Source organism: Dipodomys ordii, unplaced genomic scaffold, assembly GCF_000151885.1.
Source record: "Dipodomys ordii isolate 6190 unplaced genomic scaffold, Dord_2.0 Scaffold136, whole genome shotgun sequence".
NCBI lineage: Eukaryota > Metazoa > Chordata > Mammalia > Rodentia > Heteromyidae > Dipodomys > Dipodomys ordii.
The window spans coordinates 3523282-3537008 of NW_012267352.1; positions in this window are offsets into that span (position 1 = coordinate 3523282).

The window sequence follows — 13727 nt, forward strand, 5'->3', positions numbered from 1 at the left end:
TATCTCTGAGGTTTGGGACTTCACCGAAGTCTACCTCAGAGAATAGGGCTTCTAAGAGGCCTACTCCTGGAAAAAGGCTGGCAAAGATGTGTTTCTGCCTTTCTTTTCCTCATAAGAGTGCCTACTAATCTTTTACTGTTTCTACTGCTCTTTGTACTTGCTCATTGTCAACATTTCCCTTATTTAAAGCTCTTTCTTAAGAGTGTTGACGACTCCAATATCTGATGAGTGTCTTAAAAATATGACTAACTCACCGGAGTTAAGTGCTACCTGAAGCCCCTCTTATGGAGGCTAGTAGACAAGCCATAAGCAAATATAAAAGTATTGGGGGTTTCACAAAGTCACTTCAGCAGAAGGAATTGTTTGTAAGAGATTTACAAAAAGCTGTAGGCGCGGCTAGAACAAAGAATGGCAACTGCTGAGATAACTACTTAGGAGAAAGAACTTCCTATTACTCTTTCATTTACTAAGAGACTTGCTAGATCTAAGTCTCCTTGGTGTTTACTATTAAAGAAGGAACAGAAAAGATCTTATGGGAAGGTTAAGGCCTCTATAGAAATAAGGTAATGGTTAGTTGGTGACAAACATCAAGACCCATTATATTTCTTAGAGATAAGCCGGAAACACGTGCCTATCAGGCGACCAGCTGGTAACCACCCAAGAATGAAGCCCTGCAGCAAGGTTGTGTAACCTTTTGCCCTTTCAGGCGATCAGCTGGTGACCGCCCAAGAATGAAGCCCTGCAGCAAGATTATGTAACCTTTTGCCCTTTCTTATGGAGACTTTTTGCTATAAAAGTTTGTTATCCTCTGCATTAAATCGCACTCAGCGCTCAGCACTCAACATCCACTCCTAATGTGTGTGAGTTGTCTGTTTGCCATCTCCCCATCCTATTCCAGGTTCCTCCCCTAGGTATCCTCCGTCGTCCCGACAGAACCCGGTCCGCGGCAGCATATACTTAGAAAATGAAGCATGCATTTTTAATAAAGAATGGTATATCTAAATTATAATTTTTTTCAAAAAGAGTCAATGTATAATAGCATGATTTGTACTATATGATTTCATGCAAATAGAGAATTAATTTTGATGATGAAAACAGTTGACAGTATAAATAGCTTTATGATGTTTCCTGAAAGAAGTCCAAACAAATTAGACATGCTTGAATCAAGGCTATGACTTCCTTTAGGCTTGTCTTCTGATACAGTCATTTTCTAGAATCATATATTTTTTATTGTTGCTATTGTTTGTTAGCAACTATCATCAGAGGATTCTCTGCTTGCTTATCTTTTATTTATTTGTAAACCAGAAAATGATTGCATAGTTAATTATTTGTACTCTTTAATCCATACAAAATTAGAGTTTATTTATATTTCAATGAAAAATCACTACAGGCTTCAAATTTGTGGGTTATGGCTGATGTCTAATTAGACAATAAGCCTTAAAATTATTGTCTGAATCCAATTGTACAGTTGTCTGTATCCAACTGTAAAGTTGTATGTATGAAGAACATAGCAGAAAGGAAGTCAGTCCTGGTACAGGGAGTTAGCCTGAAGAAATGGCAATTCCTTAGCTAATGGACAACAAAATGGTATGTTCTAATATTTTCTTCATCCCAAAGGATTGATTTTTTATTAGACCTTATGATATTGAATATTATATATACATATGTGTGTATATATTATACCATCAAAACAACTTGTTGAATGGACATAGCCAAATTCAATTCTAGTTACTATGATAAAGATCACTGCCCATGACCGAACAGAAGAAAGACTGAGACTACAAAGTCTGGCTAGGGTAGATCTTTTCATGCTATTGTCTTCTTAGGAATTAACTGGCATCATAATACATGTGGCAACATCTGTTAGTACAAGAAACTTGTAAAGCAAGTAGCTCAAGAGTCTTTATATATAGCATTCACCAAGTTCTTGGAATTTAAAAAAAAAGGCAAAGTCATTTGTAATGTTCTTTTTTATTTTTAGTAAGGACTTGCCTGTAGTCCTAAAATTAAGTTGATGAAGCCAGTGAAGGAGGACAGGCATGTTAATGTAGACAGGAAGCTCTAGCTCTCAGCAGGAAGTCACCGCCAAACAATATTAAGACTGATGGAGCAGGACTGAGGAAACCACACACCATAGCAGAGAAACAGCAGGTTCGATGAAGAAGCACTGAAACACAAAGACACAAAGTTACAGGATTGAATTTTTTTTAAGTATGATTTTTAGACAGACCAACACATACAAATATAGTAACACTATAAAATAAAAGTAGGGCATTGTAGGCATTTTAAAAAGCACTCTAACATATAGGATCCATAATAAAATGGATGTTACTAGAAAAGAAACTAAGGACAGGTGTTAGTTTCAAAATTTCTCTTCTAGGGAAAAGAGCTGACAAGGAATGAAGAATGATGTAAGAGACTTGGGGAAGTCCTGTGATCCAACATCTGAAATACAGGTGTGGTAGAAATAAAAGCAAAGGATATTGAGAAATTAAGGACACGTAAAACAATTGCTTCTGAGCCTAGCAAGGTTTTGGTTGGTTTTCAATATACACTAAAAATTTTTCGTCATAGAGAAATACCATGACATGACTAAGGTAAAACTTATTTGAGGGGCTAAGGAAACCTTGACATCTTAGAAAGATCCTTTTCACGAGCAATGAGCAGCATTCTGCACCAGAAACAACTTCATTTGGGTTTGGAGGTCTTTCTAAACCTTGTCTTAAAGCTATGAATCCTGACATCCTGATGAGAATAGCTTTTATCTTGCCTGAAAATTACTTTTGCTATGATGACTTGCAGAAGAGAGACTGATGTCGCATCACTTGATTCCAAATTTTTCGAGAAGTTAATATTTTAGACTATATGATAGTCCACCTTTTTATTTCTAGCAAAAAGTCTCATTTGCAATTCCCACATCAATACTTCATATAATTTAGTCCCTGTTGACTATATACCTCCATACTCAAAAACTATCCCTTGATTATTGTGTGAGCCATGTGACAAAATTGTTAATATTAATAATATTCCTACCAAATTCTATATCATGTATTACTAAAAACATTCTGCTACATAACTGTTATAGCTACAATCTGATCCAAATTTGTTGAGAAAAGTGCTATCCAAGTGAATCTATTTTATTAAGAAAGGTTAAAGTTTTCTTCCCAATGGTTATTCAGAAAAGTAAGTATCACTTGTCAACTGTTCATCATAGATGACACAGGCAGTTATAATGCTATCATAAACCAAGACACATTTTAATCTTTAAAGAGTGGATGAAACTCATTCTAGGATGAGTCTTTATTACCAGCTTCATATTCTACTTAAGTTCATAAAGACCATTAGCTATACTCACAGAGGAAAGAGGCACACCCTGACTTGCTCTTGTATTCATATTTGAGCTCAGTTTAGAAGACACCTGCTACTACTGACCTGAATAAAACAATATCATTTTATTCAAATTATTTTTCAGCATTAATATTACTACTTCCTCTTTGCACTCTTCATCATAGGGGTTACATATTAATGGCAATCAAAGTGGTACATATGTTTGGTGCCGGTGGCTGCTCATGCCTATAATCCTACCTACTCAGGAGGCTGAGATCTGAGAATCGCGATTCAAAGCCAGCCCGGGCAGGAAAAGTTCATTAGACTCTAATCTCCAGTAAGCCACTAGAAAACCAGAAGTGGCTCTGTGGCTCAAGTGGTAGGACCCTTGCTTTGAGATTAAGAGCTGAGGGACAGTGCCCAGGCCCAGAGTTCAAGTCCCACAACCGGAAAAAAAAAAGTGGTTACATATCCATTTGCTTCTTTATCATCGTACTTGTTTAACAAAATGGGGCTAAAGAAAGAGATATTTATTTGAAAAGATGAAGATGTTACAAGAGGAAAGAATATTTGCAACAGAGGAGGGTAAACTCTCCAAATGGAGTACGTGCTGATCACCAAGTCTGTATGCATCTCATTGTATATATCTATTATTTACTGATAGTCCTAAACAAGGCAGAAAAAAAATTACCAATCAAAAACCCATGAGATGATTAAGTAGATTAAATTAAATCTGAATAAAATTAAATCAGAGAATTTTTTGTTCCAAAATCATCCCAATTTCAGAAAGGATGGTTACATGTAAGTTACATGCTGGCAAATTATAATGATCTGGGCCAAGTAGGAAATGAAGCAATACTGATGCTTTTGTTTATTTGGTGCTGCTGTTTTAACCAGCATTTTTTTTCTAATTGTTCAGTTGGGGCTATCAGTTCATCTAGGACTTATAAAGGTAAGAATAAGAATGAGAGACTCCCCAAATGTTTTTTTCTTATGTAAACGAGAGGGACATTTATGAGCTTTATCTTTAGAATGAATGATTCATTGTAGTAGAAAGCAAAAGGTGAGATTTCCTAATGTCTACTCTATTCCAGAAGCATAGGTCTCAGGTAAAAGTCAGCAATTCATAAAACTATCCTGGATAGGCATCAGAGATATCGAAATACTTCAGTATCAAAATCAAAATACAATAGTCTTACACTTTAACTGATAATAGAATATTCATAGATCTGTGTTTGAGTGAAGATGACGAGTATATTCTAGATCTGGTTCCTGTATTTGTTATATATATATATATATATATATATATATATATATATATATATATTTCTTTTCATTGACAGTAATTGTGCATATTTGGGAGGATTGTGTGGCATATCACTACATGAGTACAGGATGTAATAATCAGTTCAGGGGTATCCCTAAGTCATACACCATTCCCTTGTGTTGAGATCTTTCTCTAGCTATTTTGAAATATTTGATCAATTATTGTCTGATTAGTCTTTAGATATAAAATTCATATATTAAAAACAGTGAAAATAATGTCAGCACAAACTCTCTGAGAGCTGTAATAGTTATATCTCTAAAATTAGCATTATTTTTAATGCATTACATATGACGTTTTCAGTGCTGAATGAGACATTCACTTTATTGCATTTCAGAATAAAGCTAGGATAACTAGTTCATGCTTCTTTTTCCTCATTCACAGTGCAGGAAATGAATAATTAGTCCTAAATTATATATAGACTATAACTCAAAGTAATTATAGAACGAAGATCATAATTGTCTTATAGCAAAAATTTGTAAGTAATATACTGCCGATTTTGAGTTAGGCCTGTCTTCTATGCTGAATCTGCAGTTAGTAGCATTAGTTTTTGTCATTCTGGCAAGTTTTTCATATCTCTGTACTTTATTCCCTCCATTTATAAATGAGATTCATCTATCCTGATAAATGAGAGGAAGTTTGTGAAGTTCATTACTCTGTATGGGGTTCAATGCCCCAGCAAAACAATCAGTAAGAAATAAGGGCAAAATGCTACTTTGACTGTATAAATTCCCTCATGAATGAATTCTACTGAGATGAACAGTTAAGCCACCTATCTAAAAATGAAAACTGACCTTGCATCTAGAAAAAGTACTGTAATGATAGATCTTATCACTTTCTGAATGTCTCCTCCGATTAGCCACTTTTCATATATAGCATTCTAGGCACCAAAATACAAAAGCATTACGCACTTATATTTCTTAAAAACTATGAAATTTTTTTCCACTAGCACTAAAAATTATGAGACATAGATGAAGTTTTTAAAGCAAATCATTTTCATATCACAGTCCTAGAATTTCCTCAACTAGCATAGTAATAACTGGGTCATTATTCCTGGGAGAACTGAAAAATGAGTGTTCATAAATAATTGAGTTCTTAAAACCCATAATAATAAGGACTTTTAAATGTCACATTTACTTACCAAATTCACCTTTTGTTCTGCCGTGTAATTTTAATATAACTTTATATGTATTGTACACGATTCCTTCCTGTAGTATCGTCTCTAGGGAAGTGTGATTTTTATAACCTGGCCTGCAAATAAAGTCTATAGGAATCTTTGAGATTATTAATTGTATAAGGGGAAGATTGTGACACAGAGCTGGGAAATTTTGAATCCTTATGAGGATCCTTGGTGCTAATACTGCACTGTTTAATAAGAATGTCAGAGAGCAGTGAGGTGAAGCCATAACCATTTAGCAGCAATTAACTAGGAATTTTTGGTGTCTTACTTCTTCCTTTTATGCTTGTTTTTGTCAGAGAGATTTCATTACCACAGTATAGCGCATCTTTTTGGCAACAATGATATGAGTCTGTTAAAAAGTAAATTGGGCAATAACACAGAGAGAAAATGGGGCTATTCAAGAGCTACATGCAATTATCTGAAGGCCCTAAGGAGAACAAAGTGAAGCATCTGTTGCTAAGGGAAGAATCGGCAGCCGACGTCTACCTACATGAAGTGAAAAATCAAGAGAATAAAATAGGCAAACATCTTCATCAGGCAACCACACTGTAGCGTCAGATCCTCAGGTATTTATCATGGATGCAAGCCTGGATGCTCAATAACACAAAATCTCAGCTACAATTTTGTGAGGCAGGGGAATACATTTTCAATCCAGAACTTACTATAATATATTTTATAATTCCTCTGATTTTATTTATATCTGTCCTATGAAAAAGAATGCCTGAATATAAAAGTAAAAATACAGAAAAGTAAAATTTAAATGCAAAATAAATGCCAAAGTAAAATACAAAGAAAATACTGAAATTAGTATCTCTAAAGTCATTTCTCTAGCATACGCTAACATAAGCACAGTCATCAACTCCTCAGCCATCATCTACATTCATGTCTCCAGGAGATTTTGATTACAACATACTTTTTTTGCAGAGAAAAAATGAAAAGTTAACTAATATATACCAAAGCATAATTTTTTTCTCACCCACAGTATTTCTAAAACATGTTTATAGGATATATATTCAGTTTTGGTACTTTAAAATATGCACACGTACAGACAAGCATACAAGCACATACTTTGGATTATTTTTCCTAATGATGACATTTCTGTTGCCTCAAAATCATTTTTTAAACTTCTTGTCATTTCATGTACATAATACGATGCAATAAGATGCATAATATAATTAAATATAAGAATAGATTAAGAGATTTTTCCAAAGTACAACAATGGAACTACAAAAGTCTTAAAAATTGAACCCAGGAAGATGGATTCTAGAGGAATATTGTTAATTGTCTATCTTCATTAATTATAAATTCTGATTTTGAGTGAATGAATGGAGAGATACTTGACTTTGGAACCAGGCAACTTAGACTTAACCGAAGCCAACTGACTCAAACAAAAAGGAAATCAGCCTTTTCTGTACTTCTAATAGGTTGTCAATGGAAATTGTAATTTCTAATCTTAATGAAATTCTCCATCATAAATTAAACAATTATTCAGATTTGTGAAAAGCTACTTCAATACAACAGTCAATAGGTCAGATGTAACTATAACCAAATATACTCTGCCTGTGGTTGGGCAATGTAAGCAGAAAACAATCTTAACACTCAGCCTAAAAGAGAATGTGAAGCATTTCAGCAAAGGTAAAGATCAGGAATGTAATCTTCTATTTGTTTTTTTTTTTTTTGATCCATAGGCAGAGTGCCAAGAAATTTAAATTATGATTTCAGGTTAATGTGATCAATTAAATTCACAGAAAGAATAATACCCTCCAATCATGTTATTATCTATTTAGTGACAGAGATGAAAGGATTAAAAAATCCACTTCTTACTAAAGGTCAAGAGCTTAAGTGAGTAAATTTCATAATTGCACTGGAGGAGGTGGTGGGATGTTGATAATACTTGTTAAGAATTAGTGTTACTGCCAAGGGATGGTTTACATTGATATGTGGTGAAGCTTAGTCTCTCATAAATTTTACCTCTGCCAGTAACACTACCATCATACATATATATATATATATATATATATATATATATATATAATTTTATGACAAGAACACTTGAAAGAGCATTGAAGAGTATTACATTAATTTTAGAAAACAATTTTAAAAGTTGTATCTCTATATAAGATTTTATAGAAGTGAAAATTACTGGAAGTATGTGATTTTTGTTGTCATATTTAAAACATATGGAAATCGATATCTTGGCCTGAGAGGCAAGAAAGAGTTTGTGGAGAGAAGCACAGAAAAAGTGCCTGTGCTGAAAAAAAAATAAAGAGAAGATACTTAATATGTAATCATCATGTTCTAATTCATGGAAGATGAACTAGCTGAATAAAGTACATAAAGCAAGGAGGATCTGGGCATTGGTGGCTCACATTTGTAGTCCTAGCTACTCAGGAGGCTGAGATTCTGAGGACTACAGTTCAAAGCAAGCTTGGGAAGGAAAGTCCATAAACTCTTATCTCCAATTACTACAGAAAAAGCCAGAAATAGCTTTGTAGCTCAAAATGGTAGAATACTCACCTTGAACAACAACTTTAAGGGAGAGTATTCAGGCCGAGTTCAAGTGTCATTTGGGACAGTAAGAAATAAAATAACTCTTCTTTTCTCATTTACTGACTTATATTAGTTTATTTCTATCTCAGGCACATCTGTCTTCAGACGTAGCTTACCTAAAAAAAATACAAAAGCCATGGGATAGTATGAAACTCAATATTTGGGCCAAATATAGCTATGTTGAAATTAAGCAAATGACATCAATGAGGTATATTTCAAACCAACTGAATGATATCTATATGTGGTCTTGGATAGTTCCCAAGATCTCTGCTTCATTGCATCAAAGCATTGATGACAGAGTCCACTGAAGAGTTATTGTAGATATAAAAGGATTATAACTTAGATTGTGTTTCTCCCAAGTTCTTCTTATACTAAGTACATTTGACTTCTTAATAAGATTATAGAAAGGAGGGGGATTTGCAGGTAGTCATCAATTTTAGTTTTTGTAGATAAATGGGCAGTGCAACGAATGAAGGAAAATTTTCATAGAAATATTACTTTCAACAGAGAGTGCCAAAAGAGATTTGTAAGGAATGAGCACAATGCTTGTCAGCATAAACAACAATCTGGAATTGTTCAGGTTCTTGAGCAATTAGAAAATAAAAGATAGCAGGATCCCAATTAAAATCAAGCTCAAATACTGACTTTCAGTAAAACCATGCTCCCAGTATGATTATATACAGGATTTTCATTAGGGATACTGAGAAATGTCCATTTTGATGATGCTTTTGATTTTGGTAAATGTGTGTCAATTGTCTTGTTTGTGTAGCTCAATTATTAAATAGTGTAGTAGTATTACAATAATGAAGTATGATTGTGGTCAGAAAATTAAAATCTGCTTTGAACTAAAATAGTATTTTAAAACTTTACAAGATGACTTTTTAAGTGGGATGTTGGTGCTTCTTTTGGATGATTTTTTTTCTGGGGTAGACAAAGTTAATATTGATGGCTGATGGATGTTTTTAAGGAATCATGACATAGGTGACATGTAGCAATTAAGCTATTTGGTTATTTAGTTATTGCCAAAAAATCTTGACTATATGCTAATTGACGTTCAGTCACCTTTGCTTTCAATACGAGCACATTTTTCCTCAAAAAATACCAACCATGAAAAACTTTCCTTCATAAAACACGTTACTCTCTCGTTTATTTGACTATGTCACAGATGGTAGTAAAGCTCAGGTGATGAATGACAAGTTGGCATAGCAAGATAGTTATTATTGTGAAATTAACAATAAGATCAGTGTCACAGCAATATCAAGCTAATAGAAGAAACAACAATAAAAATTCTTGTGTCATTATCACAAATAGATCTCAGGACTGGCACAGACATATTCAACCAGCTAAGATCCTGCAGAAGCAACAGGGACACAATCAAATTAATTAGTCTTACATATAATTACATGAAACAGATGTCAACTATGTGTTATAGTGACTGACACAGAGAAAAGCTCTTTAAGATGGATTAGAAGATGAATAGCTGAATAAATACTATTATCAGTCAAAAGATCTTAGTGCACAGTAAGATTAACTAGACTCCGGCTGAAATAGTGGAAAATAAAATAATTGGAAATAAAATAGAAAGATCACAGAAAGATTAGAGATAAATTGAATTGGGACAGTTGCTCAGAAGTCAAAAGCAAATTGAAGGAGATTTCACAAAATATTGGTTGACAAGTTGTGAGGCTCTATATTGAGAAAGAGTAACAGGCTTCGGACTCACTGATGTGAATGCTATAGTTTGTCCATGATAAATCTCATGGCAATTTGCCACCAGTGGTGGTGGGAGATGAGAACTAGGTAAAGTTACCATGTCTGCACTATATCAACTACGATGTTTTAAATAAGCATTCCACTTAGAAGATATGAAGATGTACTTCTTAAGAGGCTTTGTTTTTCCAACAGAAATGTGGAACTACCCATAAATATGTTTGCTATTCTAATATGTTCTAATAGTGTATCTGAATTGAAAGAAAGGAGGTTCATTTTCAAACTCTGCTGAGCTTTACATTTTAGTCATTTCTTCTTGAGAACACTTCATACTCGATAAACTGGCATTGTATCACTTAAGCCATGCATCCAGTCCTAATTTAGACTGATTGTTTTTGAGGTAGGGTTTTGCATCATGCTAGGACTGTCCATAAGCTATATTCCACTTACTCTGGGTGTCTCATCCTTTTGTACGATCCATTCTGTTTACCATAATGTACAACACTATTCTGTGGAGATATAGTCTTATGGAGTTTTTCTTTTTTTCTGTCATAGTAGCCTAGAAATGTGATTCTTTCTATTTCATCAACCAGCTTAACTTGAAATGACAGGTTCATAAAAGTGCAGTTCAGGGACTGGGAAGGTGGGCCAGTGGTAGAGTGCTTGCCTTGCATGCATGAGGCCCTGGGATTGACTCCTCAGCACCACATAAGCAGAAAAGGCCAAAAGTGGATCTGTGGCTCAAGTGGTAGAGCGCTAGCCTTGAGCTGAAGAGCTGAGGGACAGTGCCCAGACCCAGAGTTCAGGCGAGGGTAACAATATTCAATAGGAAATGTACTCATTACCTTACTCATGTAACTGTAACCCCTATGTAGAGTGTATTTACATATATATATATACATGTACATATATATATATATGACTGATGGTAATTAAGAAAACTAATTTTCCAAGATGGCAAGATTAAATGGAAGTCCTTTTAAACATTTTTCAAAAACTATTTTACAATAGGAATAGAAAAGACCATTTCTAAGCACTAGTTATTATAAGTCCTCTTATGTGGCCTATAGTTAACTGTTTATGTACTTCTCATATCTCAGCTTCTGTGTCTCCAGGGTTTGGTTTATAATCCTGAGTACATGAGGACAGGTTGTGTGACCTCACTGCACTATACATCTTCTCAATAGACCACAATTAAAATATATAGGTTTATCCTGATATCAGTGGGTCATGCCCACAATTCAAGCCACTCTAAAGGCTGCGATCTGAGGAAAGTGGTTCAAATCCAGACTAGGTAGGAAAGTCTGTGAAATTCGTTATCTCCAATTACATACCAAAGAAGTTCAGAAGTGAAGCTGTGGCTCAAATGGTAGAGCAATAGCCTTGAGCATAGTAGCTCAGGGACAACATCCAGACACCAAGTTCAAGCCCTTGGACTTAAAAAATAATAATAATAAAAAGAGTGAGGGCTGGGAAGGTGGCTCAGTGGTAGAGCGCTTGCCTTGCATGCATGAGGCCCTGGGTTTGATTCCACAGCACCACATAAGCTGTGGAAGTGGCGCTGTGACTCAAGTGGTAGAGCGCTAGCCTTGAGCTGAAGAGCTGAGGGACAGCACCCAGGCCCAGAGTTCAGGCCCCACGACCAGACCCCCCCAAAAAAACAAGAGTAATAAGGAAAAGTATGAATTGGTTTATGCAATTTTCCATTTTTTGATAACTGTAACCCTAGAAACAAAACTATGGGTCTACATACTAGATATTACTTCTTTTTAAAATATTTTCCTTAGTTTTTATTTTTATTGTTATTATAAAGGTAATGCACAGTAACGTAAGTCAAGTAATGATACCATTTGTCTTTGAACAGTGTCACACCTTCCCTTACTCTCTCCCACTTTATCCCTTCCAATGCCACCCACAAGTGCATAGGTCATTTTCAACATAATGTGTAATGAGTACCATTGTGTATTTATTTACCCTTTATCTCTCAATTTTTGTGCCCCCTCTTACCCTCCCAAAGACAGATAAATGAACAAACAAGACAAAAGCAAAGCAAAACAACAGCAAAAACAATGGGAAAAAAACCTCTTGTTTCCATGTGCTGAAGTTCATTTTGATAACTATCATTTTATATTTATCTTACTTCTTGATATAATTAGATTACTGCTTATTTTATTTAACTAACAGTTTGTGTTGCTGAAAAGATAATTTAATAAAATATGCACTAAATGTAATGCTTAAAAGTCATTTATAATCTATGCTTTTATTATTAAGGTGGTCGCTTGGAAATGTGTGTGTATGTATGTTCATATGTTTGTCTAGTGAGTGCTTATGTGTGTGTGCTTGTAAGCATGAGAGAGAAGAGATAAAACTCTCAAATATTACTAGTGTTTGAAAGATTAAAAGTTGATCATTGATTCAAATGAATTTCAGAATATGATACAATGTGAGTTAAAATTGCAATTTCTATATAAAATGAAAAGCTCGTATTTGTTATGTAAAAATACTTTAGTGGTATGGACTTTGACATTTTACTTTTGCTATTAATTTAGTTTTGATATAAAAATTAATAGTACACATTCCACATTTTTTCATGCTGCGCAATTACTATATTTTTGAATAAATATATTTAAAACTTACACTTCGGGAAATAGAATAAATGTTTAAATGTAGTAAAGATTTCATGTGTCTCCAGTAAAACATGATAAAACATTCACTCGGTGTTTAGGATGGAAAATGTGCATTTAGGATTGAGATGTGGAGAAAGGCAAAAGCTATTCTGTCTTTGAAATATGCAAAGTAAGTATTTTTAGAGCAATGAGACTAGCATGAGGCAAAAGTGTCATAAACTCCTCTGTGATCTTCTTTGTAGGTTTTACAACTTACATCCTGAGTTTTATTTATAATTATTATATGAGTCTCTACTTATGAAATCACAACTTTGTCCTCTCAAAGACACTGCATTTCTCTATATTTTATGCCTGGCTTTGCTAAATCAATTAAGTTCAATTGAATTTAGCTAAATAAGTCACAAAACTAAACCCAGAAGACCACATTAACAAAGACAAACTGCTGCATTCACTCCCAATGAATATTTAGTAGTATCCACATTTCCTCAATCTGAAAGCTCACATGATTTATTATTTAAGTCTGTAAATAGAATAAAATTGATTAGCCTTGAAGTAATAGCTACCATTAGGTAAAAAGAAGGAAATGTAGTAAACTGAAAGAAGTGCATTCATAAAAGCTGTCCTGGTTGTTCAGAAATAAAATTTAAATAAGAGGCCTGCTGAGTTGTGACAATGGTCTTTGCCTCCCCTCTGCTGACCTTGTTTCTGTAGTGATCAGCGCAGACTTTGAAGCTAAAAGGGATCTATGCATGATTCATTTTCACGAACCCATGATGGGTAATGGCTAATGGGGAGGATGGAGGTAACAACGTCTTCTCTTTTGAAAAAAATACTCGTGGGACTGGAGGATATTTTAGTGCTTCTTTTGCTTCACAAATGCACCATGTTTCCCAGAAGAACGGGCCAATAAAACTGCTAGAACAGGGAAGGTCAAAGCACGAAAGGACTAATAGGATCTCAAGGGAAGAGTGGTGTATAGCTAGTGGTTATTAGCACTTATGTTTCTAGA